The sequence below is a fragment of the Mesoplodon densirostris genome, chromosome 5 (genome assembly GCF_025265405.1).
Source record: "Mesoplodon densirostris isolate mMesDen1 chromosome 5, mMesDen1 primary haplotype, whole genome shotgun sequence".
Taxonomy (NCBI): domain Eukaryota; kingdom Metazoa; phylum Chordata; class Mammalia; order Artiodactyla; family Ziphiidae; genus Mesoplodon; species Mesoplodon densirostris.
The window spans coordinates 119,310,723-119,323,134 of NC_082665.1; the positions used below are offsets into that span (position 1 = coordinate 119,310,723).

A 12,412-nucleotide genomic window follows, 5' to 3' on the forward strand; every position below is an offset into this window, starting at 1 on the left:
ATTGTGCAATTCTAGTTCCACATAGACCATAACCATGTCTTTTGCCATACAGACCGAGGTTTGGGCCCCAGGTGAAGCGAGGGGGAAATACCATGTAAGACCTTGCGCAACAGGGTCCAGGGCCGGATTTCTTGATCTTTCTCTATGCTCACACCCTGCATATGGTTGCAGACACTTAACGGGGTTTGCTAGTTTCAAGAGCGCTGCGTTGCCGCTTCCGGAAAAGGTAGCATTTGGGGTGGTGGTGGTCAACGACTGGAGGTCGCAGGGGAGAGGACTGGGGAAGAGAGGAGAAACGAAAAAGCCAAAAAATTCTGAAAGATAACCTTTCACTTAGGTCCCGCCCCTTCCTTTGCCCCGAGCCTGGAATGCACCCGGCCACCGAGTCCTCCACTTCTCAGAGCGATAAGCACTGATTAAAGCTGAAGGTGGACCCCCGTCTCATAGACATTTCCTCAGTTCTGGTCTTTTTCAAATTGTTTTCCTCCCAGGCCCAGCCCGAAGGGACCCCGCGGCTCAGGGCCAGCTTCCCCGGCCACACTGGGCTGCTGACACGCAGGCGCCGGAATCGAAGCCACGCTGGGTCTTCCCAGCCTGGTCCCCGGCCCAGGGAGAGCCGGCGCCGCCGAGCGCTTCCCCTTGTGCGGGGCTTCCCACAATGCACCGCGCCGGCAGTGGCGGCGACCGCGGCGGCGCTCTAGCCGCGGCATGTCTGCGTCTCTACTGCTCTGGGAGGAGGAAGAGAAGGAGGAAGAGGAGGAGGAGGAGGGGGAGGAAGAGGAGAAAGGCGCAGGGGTGGGAGCTGTTGCCGAAGCTGCCACAGCAAAAGTTCTCCCCCCTCCCCCCTTCCCCTCCTCTTAAGGCCCCTAGAAAGGTTGAAGCTGCCGCCGCCTGCAGTTGGTGACCGCGCGACTCGGCACCCGCCCGCGGTAAAGCGCTCGGCCTGGCAGGCCCGGGCCCGGGGGAGGGAGGGGGAGGGGGCGGCGCGGGGGGGGAGCGCGCGGCGGTAACGGCCTGACCCGGGGGGAGCGGGCCGTGGCGAGGCCGAGGGTGGCCAGGGGACCGGCCGAGGCCGAAGGAAACGCAGGAGCTGGCTGGGAGACGGGAGGAAGCAGGGCGCGGATGGTGGGTTGGGGGGTTGAGAAAGGATAATGACGGGGGTGGCTGAAGCGAGAAGGCGGCCTCCGAGGCCTGAGGGGGGTGTCAGAGGTAGGGAAGGAGGTGGGATGGTTGCACAGGGTGGCCAGAGGGTGCTGGGTGTGGGTGTGAAAAGCTTAGGAAGACACCAGGTCTCTGATCACCGTGCCTGGTGCAGTGCTTTATGCACCGCAGGCCTCAGTCACTGTTGCTGCCTGAATGTGTTCTTTGGGAGAAGGGAAGGGCAGGGGTTGGAGAAAAGAGAATCCTTGCAGGAAACGTAGTGGGAGCGTGCACTAGGAGAGAGGCCGGAGGGAAAGATGCCGGGTAGGTGGAGGAATGCAGGGGGTGGCTGTGGAGGAGTCTTGAGGATTCTGAGGGGGGTGTTCATTGTGCAGATACATTAGGTATTTCGTTGTGGAAAGAACTGAAGCGTTTCTAAGGAAAGAAAAGAAGGGATATAAGGAGTTTCCCTGAATAGAAAGGGTAGGTTTGAAGCAAGAGGGAGTGCTAAATACTGGAGAATATGAAGAGAATGCATGATAGAATAGACAGATGTAGCAGAATTAAGTGTTGGCCCAAGGACTAAAGAGTTATTCCAGATGGGCCAGGATGGCCTAGTTCCGAACCTGTTTGGGCTCTTCTGTAGATGACATTCGGTAAGTGCGGGTACCGGCAGTGGTTGGGGTCACTGAGAATTAGACCTTAGGCAGTCGTTTGGTCTGAGACATTTTAGACCTGCACCAGTGAATATGAGAATCTCTGAAGCAGACCTTAAGAAAATGCCTGGTCTACAGGGATTCTCTAGGCCATGGAGTTTAGATTTTAGCAATTTTGAAATATTATCACTTACCAGAGGCTGGGTGAACCCTATGCTGGCAGATGCTGGAATGGAAATTACTTGACTTGGCGGTTTTCTTCACTGCCCAGCTTATCTGGTCCAAGAGAACTGTTGCCATATTATGCAGCTTGGGTTGCAGTACACAGGGTTATAATTAATGGTGGGGAGAATCCATGCTTGGTGGCCCTTCTCTGGAGACTCGATTTGTAGCTCAGGTTAGTCTAACTGACTAGATTGGCTCCATAACCCTGGGGCTGGTGGGAGATCTTTTGCCATTCGCTGTTCCTGAATGGATACTCTCACTGAGGCATGGTGGTATTGAAGAAAATGCATCAGCCTACGAAGTGTGGGCCTGCAGAATGGAGGATTAGGATATCTGTTTTGGTCTTAAGTTGCAAGGAGGTCAGTACTGGTTGGTTTGAGGTCTAGGAGAACCTGAAGAGACTGGATGATTCTAGAGCCAGGTTGGAGGGAGTACTAGCATTTCCCTATCAGGAAATGTACCCAGGCTGTTGGATTTGCTGAGCTCACACCAGACTGGATTTTGAAGAGGGAACTCTGGGCTAGAACCATACTCTTAAAATGTATCTGAAAATTAGTCACCTTTTATATTATTAAGAAAGACTGTATACACATTACGTTGTTATGTTAATTAATTAAACTGAAGAGAGGGTAGTATGAAAAACCCTTTTATGGATATAGAGGGTGGAGGGATTAAAGGTGAAGACAGAAATTTGGGGGAGGGATGGGAAAATTCAGTCATTCATTCTTTCAGCAAATAACTCTAAAGGAGAATAATTTAGCATTTGAGTAGATAGGGGCTTTTATTAAAATTTTTCTTACAGAAATAATCCAGGGTTATTTTTAAAAGATTTGGAAAACTTTCCATGTCAGTACATTTGGAGTTATTCGTTCTTTTTAAGGGCTTCAATATATTACATAGTAGCATGTACCCATTTTTATTGTCATCATAGTATGAAGAGGTCTGTTTTCCTCCCCCTCTTTGGCACTGTATATTATCAGTTCTTTTAATTGTTGTAAGTTTAATGGGTTTAAATAAAGTATGTCATTGTTTTTCTCTCCTTTAAATTATATGAAATGATACATGTACATAATTTAAAAAATTGTCCTGTGGGAGCTTATAATGAAAAGCAATAACCCCTGTCTCACCTGTCCATTGCAGTCCCTTTTTCCAGAGACTACTTTTAATCCTTAATTTTTATAATTCTTATCATGCTTTTCTCTAGGTCTCCAAGTAATATGCATGTACTCTTATTTCTTGATTGATCAAAATGATGTTAAAAAAGGAGTCAAGAGACTTCTTACTATGAGTGGAAAGGATTTGTGTCACTGTCATTATTACTTTTCAAACTTTGATAGTTATTATTTTAGCTTTTTAATTTGATGTCTTTATATCTTTAATATTCTTAAAGAAAAACATTTAAAATTAGACTGGAAAAACTGGGTGAGATGATTAAGGGAAGTTTGATGGATGGACCTTTAGGAAAGACTAGGTTGTAGGAAATAGCATCTTTGCAGCATAAGTGTTACTGGTTAGAGATGAGGAGGAGTTGCTTGGCAGCGATAGTTGTTCATCTTGGAAGTAGTTACCAGGTCACCTGTGCAGAATTCTTTGACAGTCTTCAGGAGAGTTTTAGTGTGGAGAATCTGGGAATGGATTAAAATGATCCTTGATTGTTCTTTCCAGGCTTCTGTGGCAATTCTTATGTTTAGGAAGGAATGGATTGGTATGAATATGTGTTTCTTTGTGGAGGAGAGAGGGAGGGATGGGGAAATTTGATAAGAGGGAGAGGAGGATGAGGGACAGGGTATGATGGAGATGGTGATCATTTTGTGGGACGCTGAAGAAAAGGTAAAGAATTCTGAGGACATTTGGATATAGTTGACTGTGAAGGAGATTTTTACAGTGGTGAGACAGATTTGTGGCAGTCTTTAAGGAAATTAGCATATTTAACTCACTAATAAGTTGGGAATATGGTGGAAAAGAGCATGCTGCTCATGTATTATGATAGATTCATAAAATATTGGTTTTTGAAATTTGGTATGAGGTACAACGTCCCTGAGTTAGGGTGACAGACAGATATTGGGAGTATAGAAAGAAAGATGTTGCTCCTCTTTTCAAGAGTCTTGTTTAAGTAACCCCACCTCTTGAGACTCTTCCTTACTTTGAATAAGAACAGCATTCACATGTTGATTATATAGTGCTAAATCTTATATTAGTTTATGGGAATTATTTCTCTTTGTTTTGCAAATGGTAGCTAGATTGTAACCTGCTCTAGAGCTGAGACTTTCTTTAATCTCTGGGGAAACTCAAAACAGTTGTGGCACACGGGCTCTTGTTTTTTTTTTCAATTAATTAATTGATTAATTTTTGGCTGTGTTGGGTCTTCGTTGCTGCGTGTGGGCTTTCTGTAGTTGTGGCGAGCGGGGGCTACTCTTCCTTGCGGTGCTCAGGCTCTCTCATTGTGATGGCTCCTCTTGTTGTGGAGCGTGGGTTCTAGGCTCGTGGGCTTCAGTAGTTGTGGCACACGAGCTCAGTAGTTGTGGCGCACGGGCTTAGTTCCTCCGTGGAATGTGGGATCTTCCTGGACCAGGGATCGAACCTGTGTCCCCTGCATTGTCAGGCAGATTCTTAACCACTGAGCCACCAGGGAAGTCCCAGCTTGATTCTTAAGTGCTTAGTAAGTACTTGTTGAATGCTTGATAGAAAGTAGTGTTCACCACTACTGATGGTGGTGGGACTGTGTGAAATTGCTGAGCACTATGGAGGTATTGCAGACAAAATTGTGTGTGTGTGTGTGTGTGTGTATGTATTTGAGATAGTGAAGGACAAAGGGATATCTGACTGGGGAAGGCCTTTAGATATAAGGGAAGGCAGAATGGATTAGAATGGAACTGGAACTATCCTGCAGAAACACCTAATAGGTGGGACCAAAAGTTCTCTTCTAATCTGAGGCTAGTTTAATCTGAGTAAATCTGGTCTGGAGCTGGGGGCTGGCTTAATTTGGATTTTCTTACCTTAGGCCTAAATGACTGTTTAGAGATCTTTAGCTGTTTTAAGGATCTGTCTGATTTAATTTGTTTTTAGGATAATAAAAAAGTGTTAGATGAAGTTTCTTCCCTCAAGGAATTTATGGTATTTTTATTCTTTTAGGGGGAGAAAGACATTTGTGAAGTAATTCTATAACAATGTAAGATTTCAGAAAATTGATTTTTTTCTCTTTTTTCCCACAGTTCCCTGGCTCTCCCACAGTCTGCATTTTCCCCACAATTCTCCATTCTTTCCTAAAATTCCCTGTCCCTTCCACTATTCTTTTTCCTCCCAGAATCTGCATCTCTCTTACAATTCTGCATGTATCCCAAAATTCCCTTTCTTGCCACTCTATCACAGTTACCCCTTCTTTCACAAAATTACCCCTTCTTTTACAAAATTACCCATTCTTTCTCCAAATTCCCTATTATATTCCACAGTTCTTTCCCTCCCACAACTGTTTCTCTCCCACATTCCTCCCACCTCTCCCACAATCCTCCATTCTCTCCCATAATCCTCAGTTCTTTCAGAAAATTGATTTTTTGAAACAAGTATCAAAAGTATACAGTACCTCCAAATGAGGATTTTTGTATTTTGGTAGTCACTTTCAGTACTAGTGTTCAAAACATTTTTAGAACACCTTTTCTGATTTATCGTCTAGCACATTATATGCAGTTTATTTATATATCGAGTACCTATTGTGTGCTCTTGAGAGGAAGGAGTCTATAAAGGTGAGTAAAACATGGTCCCTATTCTAGGAGTTCATAATCCCTCTAGGATGGCACAGTTACAAGTAATGCAAGGCATAATGTTATTTTGAATGGTCCCATTGGTGACAAATCTTTTTAGTTTGAAAGATTTGATTTTTAGAAATGTTGAAGATCTGTCAGTATCAAGTAGTGTGAATAAAGAATAGTTTTGGTTTAAATTTAGTTAGTCACAGAAATGGGGATGATTTTTTTTTTTTTTTTTTTGGGGCTGCGTTGGGTCTTCGTTGCTGCGCACAGGCTTTCTCTAGTTGTGGCGAGCGGGGGCTACTCTTTGTTGTGGCTTCTCTTGTTGCAGAGCACGGGCTCTAGGTGAGTGGGCTTCAGTAGTTGTGGCTCACGGGCTCTAGAGCGCAGGCTCAGTAGTTGTGGCACACGGGCTCTAGAGCGCAGGCTCAGTAGTTGTGGCTCACGGGCTCTAGAGCTCAGACTCAGTAGTTGTGGCACACGGGCTTAGTTGCTCCGAGGCATGTGGGATCTTCCCGGACCAGGGCTCGAATCCATGTCCTCTGCATTGGCAGGTGGATTCTTAACCACTGTGCCACCAGGGAAGCCCGGGATTATTTTCTTGATTGACTTATTAACTAACTTTGGAAAGTACTCCCAAAGAGGAATTTGGAAATATTTTGAACAGTGGCAATAGCTTCACGTGTAGTTAGTTAGGTACTAGATGAATTTTGGTTAAATGCATCAGATGGTTGGATAGATGGAGTGAATAAATAAGTGGTAGCCTCCCAAGGTAACTATTTTAAAGAGGACCACACTGATTTTAATATGTAAATAAATTCTGGCTCTGTTAACAGTTCATTACTGTGAACAAGGTAGTTTATGATTAAGTTCCCACATGAGTTTTACAGATGGTAAGTGCTATAGGAGTTCAGAGAATGGAGAAATGAGTATTGGCTAAGGTTTGGGGAAAGGATTTAAGTGTACCGTACTTTAGCTGGATATTTGAAAGGATTTCTTAGGGATCTCAGGAGAGGAACTAAATTGCTCCAAATTTCTCTTGCAGCCCTAGAATGAACCTAGAGTCTGGATCTATTTTTGTCTGAAGGCTTTCTGCCTATTTCATTTTAGCTACTCCTACTGGTTGGTTCCTTTTCAAATTCACCTTTGCTGGGTAGATTTTGAGCCCCCTGAAACAACTGGTGGGGGGCAGCTCTATTTCCATCTATGTCTAGTATAACTTGCAGTTCTTCCTTTTTTGAGCCTGTACCCCACAAATGACTTGGTCTCTGTGAGTGAAGAGTATGAGTCAACTCGGCTCTGTTTCCTGCCTGCTTTTCTCCAAGTTGCTTTCTGAATTACAGAATAGAATAGACAAGAGAATTGAGGACATGTGTCCAGTAGACACATGCTGGTTGAATAAATAAATGAATGAATGAGAAAGTATCTGAGGTAATTTATCTAAATTATCTATATGTTTTGTTGGTTTCAGTTTATTGATTCATAACCTGCCTTTTTCTACAAAGGGTTTAATGGGGCTCAAAAAAATATGTATACCATAAGTGAACTGAAATAATTGAAGTCTAGTTGAAGAGAAAATGAAACAAATATCTGTTTAAAGAGTATAAGACCTATCATTATGGATGTTAGAGAACTAAGAATAAAGTGGAAGATAAGCATTGGAGAAGGAAAGGTGTTATTTGATGGAAAGTATGATTCTGAAAGAAGAAAAAGGTTATTGATATATGACAGGTTATGGTTAGAGGAAAGCAAGGGAAGATTGAAGGTAGAGGATTTTTAGAAATGGCTAATTTTGGGAGGAAGATGGTAAGACTGTTTGAAGGATGAGAGTTTCAGAAGTTTGGAGTGTAGTGGAAATTATTTATGATGTTTTATAACTGAGGTTTCAGAAAATAATGGGATGAGTGTTTTTAGTCAACAGGTAATGCATATTTGTTATATGCAAAAGCACTGTTCGATGCAATCAGGGATGCATCCTTTGGGATTTATATTCTAATAGAGGGGCTGGACTTGAGCACAAATAACTACACTACGATCACAAATGTATTATGAGAAAAATAACGTTACTTAAGTTAAAAGGTGGGAAAAAACATTTGATTAGGGGAAAACCTGGGACTGCATTTAGTAACATGGAAGTGGCATTTTAGCTTGTCTTTGAAGGGACGGACAGGATTCTGACTGGCAGAAATTATTAGAAAGCATTCCAACCCAAGGGATTAGCAAAAGCAAGAGCATGGAGGCGAGAAGCCAAGGAGATGTGGGGAATAGTGAGTTGGTTTTAATTTTTTTTACTATGAACCACAGTAAGGAAAACATGTCGTATCTTCGCCTAACGTTGGCATGTATGAATGTTTGTGTATATGTATAAAACAAAAGGTTTCAATAACAATAACTGTCCTTACCGCGTTGGATGCACTCTATGTTTTCTATTATTCTGTTTGGCTAAAAAGAAAAAAAGAAAAGATGGCTGGCACTCATTAAACTGATTTCACAATGAACTAAATAATTGATCATAACCTGTAGTTTGGAACACAGAGTTCATGAATAGGGCATACTTTGATATAAGGTAGGAAGGCTCAGTTTAGGTTGGGTTGAAAATGGACGGCCTTGAAAGCTAAGCTAAGTAGTTTGTATTTGATGGGACATAGTGTTGTGCTTGGTAAGCAAACAAGCTGGGTTTTAGTTTTGTCCCTTCTGTTTACCTGCACTATGATTATGGAGAGAATTACTTCCTTCCTGAGCCTCACTTTTTCTCATCAGGAAATTGATAATCATTATACCTTCTGGCAAGGGTTGCTGTTAGGATTAAAATATGTTAGTCTAGGATTTAAAGCATGAGTAGAGCTATTGAACTTTTTTTGAATAGAGAATTGAATCAAAGACTGTATATTAGATACCTTAATCTGACAATAGCTATACCATGCAGGATAGATTGCGGGCAGTGTGGTGGTAGAGTATTTGCAGGTGAGAAGCCCAGTTAGGAGGCTACAGGAGAAACTAAGAAGGGCTTGAATTAGTTTGATAGCAGGAGGATTAGAAATGAGGGGGTGGGATATGACTGGACGGAGAGAGGAGGGGAAGATGACTAGAAGATTAGAGTTGGGGAAAGAGTCAAAAGGCAGCAACTGAAATTGGGTTACATCTTTGGGTAGTTTGGTAGGGTACATTAGAATCGATAGTTACAGTTTCTTGCATGTAGTAGGTCCTCAGTTGTTTGCTGAATGATTAAATATGTAAGGTGAGGAATGCATTGTGAGTGAAGACAGCGATAGATAGGTTTGAGAAGGAGGGTTTAGATTGGAGGGTGCTTTTGATGGTCTGCCAGGATTTATTAATTCAGGAAATATTTTTGTATACTTACTGTGTGCAAGGTTCTGTGGTAGGCAGTGTGAAGGATACACATTTATATACGACATAAACGTGTTGCTATTCTTCAGGAGCTTATCCAGGAGCAAAAATGTGTACACATCTGTCTATGACAGAAGTACTATGGCAGGTTCAACTTTGTGGACAAATTGGTACGTAGCTTAGAGCTTAAAGTATAAATAGGATTATAGTAGGCATGATGAGGGTTGGCATTCCAAGAGGAAGGAGTGATATGAGTGACAGTGAGAAAAATTCTGGGTATGCTGAGGGATTGGTGGTCTGCATTAGCTGTAATTTAGGGTTCATGTTGATGAGTGGAGGAGAAAATAAAGCTGTAAAGTAGACATCTAAAAATCCAGACCAAACTGTTTTTTAAACACTTGTTGAGAAATAACTTATATAGAATGCTCTCCAAGGAGGGAAAGTGGAGGGGGTGGGGTGGTGGTGGTCGTGGGATGAATTGGGAGATTGGGATTGACATATATACACTAATATGTATAAAATAGATAACTAATAAGGACCTGCTGTATAAGAAAAAAAAATAATAAAAATTCAAAAAAAAAAAAGCTCAAATCTTAAGAGTACAGGTTAATTTTTTCTTTTAGGTTTACATTGATGTAATCACCACCCAGTTCAATACAAAGAACATTCCCAACATCCCAGAAGGTTTCCTCATGTGTCCCCTCCAAGGTGATGTCTCCTTCAACCAAAAGTAACTACTGTTCTGACCTCTATCACACAGAGTAGTTTTGTACGTTTTTGAATTTCATATTAGTGGAATCATACTTCTGTGTCTGGTTTCCTGTGCTCACCATATGTCTGTGAAATTCATCCATGATATGTGCAGCAGTAGTTCATTCTTTTTCATTGCTCTGTGGGGTTCATTATGTGAATATACCACAATGTATTTATCCATTCCATGATTGTTGGAAAATTGAGTAGTTTCTACTTTTTGGAAATATAAACAGTTTTAACTTGACTCAGTATGTAGTGGAGAGCCACTGATGATTTCTTAGTGCGTTTAAGAATACTAATCTGGTGACCTGTTTTGTTTGTTTCTCTGTTTTTTGCAATGAGGAGAACCTAGTAACTAGAAGACTATGACAGAAGTGTGAAGTATTGAGAATCTAAGTTGGGACAGTGCTAGTGGGAATAAAAGGAAAGGGATTGATGTAAGAAATATTTCAAAGAAAGGATTTGATGGCAAATGGGCTTTTGGGAAACAGTGAAGAAAAAGAGAAAAAGAAAAGTTAAGGGCAACTCCAGGACATTTAGTTTGGGTGACTGTGAGAATGGTGGTGCCGTTAAAAAAACTTATTGGATCCATTAGCAGAACCATTTTGGTGGGGAAGAATGGCTACTTTGGTTTTAAGACACATTGCCCAGTATGAGAGGCACCAGTGGAAGTATCTAAGGAGAGTTATCTAGCTGGAGTTAAACATACCGGCTTCAGCTGAGGAAAGAGTTCCAGTGGAGACGTGGGAATGTGTACGTAGAGTCGGTAACTGAAGCTACTAATTCTGGGCTTGGTAGGGCGCTGATGGCTGTACAATTATCTGGATTAATGATTGAGGTGTTAATTGAAGCAATAATTGAAGAATTTAGTTTAAAAGCAATAATTCTGTATTCTAATTTCTCAGGAATAAATTAGATTGTAGCAGAAGGTGATGGTTTAAAAATTATTTGGGGGAGCTGGGGGAGAAAATATCCATATGAGGATAGAAAATGTAGAAACAGTGGTAAGGGATGAAACCCTGGGGGGAGAGAATTGGAGATAGCTCCAGGACAGAACTTGGGAAAAATACCCACTCTTTGCGCCAAGAAGAGGACTAGAAATCACTGGAGACAGAAGCAGCAACTACAGAGACCAGAGCAGAATCATGTGTTACAGTGATGTAAATCAAAGGAGGTAGTTCAAGTGTCACTGCCAAAGAGAGGATAAAAACTTGGGTGGTGGGTCATAGGATTTGGTCATGGAGTTGTTTTTTGGTCTTCAAGAGAGCAATTTGGAGACCAGAGTGCATAGGGTTAAAGGGCTAAGTGGGTTGGGAGGATATGGAAGCATCGGCTCTAGGAACTGTATTAAAGTTTATTTCAGGAAGGAGGAACAACTCTTTTTCCAAAACTGAAGGCAAGAAGTAACAGATGGATGAAAAGATACAGCATTTTAGAAGCTATAAAGAGGATTTGATTACAGGTGGAGAAGTTGTGATCTGAGGGAATTTTATGGAAGAGATCGAGGATTTGATGAGATTAAGAACTTAAATATGAAACTGATTTGGATTAGTCAATGAGATGGAGAGTTGTATTTAGAATAAGTCAGTTGTAGAATATTTCATAGGTTGCTGGTGGCGCTTAACACCTAGTGTGTGGGAGGGGAAAAAACAGATGGTGAAGGTTGTCTCTCTTTGGGGAGATGCATGGTGAATGTAAAAGGGAGGTTATGGTATTCTAGAGAGGGCAGTATTAAAAAGGCTGATTGACAGATCTAAACTGTGTAGGGAGATAAGTGAAGCCAGAAGGAGGTGAAGAGCAGGTGTAGACCTAGGAAATAAAGTAGTTGTGGTTAAAAAAAAAAGATCTCTGAAGTTACAATCCTAGTGGTACAGCACTTCCAACTGATGATCTATTTTCAGTATATGTGTGTGGGTAGCTGAAGTGCAGATGAAGGTTTTAGGAGTTTAGGAAGGTCAGCGTGCAGTTCTTCAGCACCTCAGTCACTGAGGATAATGGCTGAATATGGGACAAAGTAGAATTGAAGTCTTTGGGGAAGGAAGGTGGGAAGGATTCTGGAACCTGGTAGGTGTTGCAGGTGGAATGGTTTAAGTGAGTAATGTGAACTGCAAAGAGATTTTTTAGTGATAGAAGAGCAGCGGGAGTGGCCTTGTGGAACAAGAAGAAGCAGCTGGTGCTTTTATCAAGCTGAAGGAGTACGAGAATGGATAGCTAAGTCCTGAGAAGCAGGTTGTTCAGGAAAAGCCAAGCTTGAGATAAGATGAGGAGGTATCCAGATAAGAGATGATAGTGATCTGAATTGTTGTTGTGTCATGGTGACGGAGATAAAAAGATGGATTTGTTATATTCACCAGTTCTTTAAATTTTTTATAAATAAATTATACTTGCAAAATCATTTCCATTCATGTGTAGTATACCGAGATAAATTCAACTGAGAGATATTCGTGGATTAGAAATGAGACAACGAAAGAAAAAAAATGGTGAGGTGGAGGTGTACTAATATGAAAGGCAAAAGACATGGGGCAGTTTGTTGACATAGAACATGGA

General features: G+C 41.9%; 1 protein-coding gene across 4 annotated transcripts in view; it reads left to right on the forward strand.

Moving 5' to 3' along the window:
* Positions 1–726: 726 nt before the first annotated feature.
* Positions 727–12,412, forward strand: part of ZNF148 (zinc finger protein 148) — a 137,549-nt gene continuing 125,863 nt past the window's right edge. For 2 of the 4 annotated variants that reach the window (XM_060099411.1, XM_060099412.1), the window contains exon 1: positions 727–929. The gene's annotated coding sequence lies outside the window, so the exon portion shown is untranslated. Of the gene's footprint in view, positions 930–1,074; positions 1,126–1,776; positions 1,797–12,412 lie in introns of those variants that run through there. The other 2 variants (XM_060099414.1, XM_060099413.1) reach the window with 2 other exon arrangements.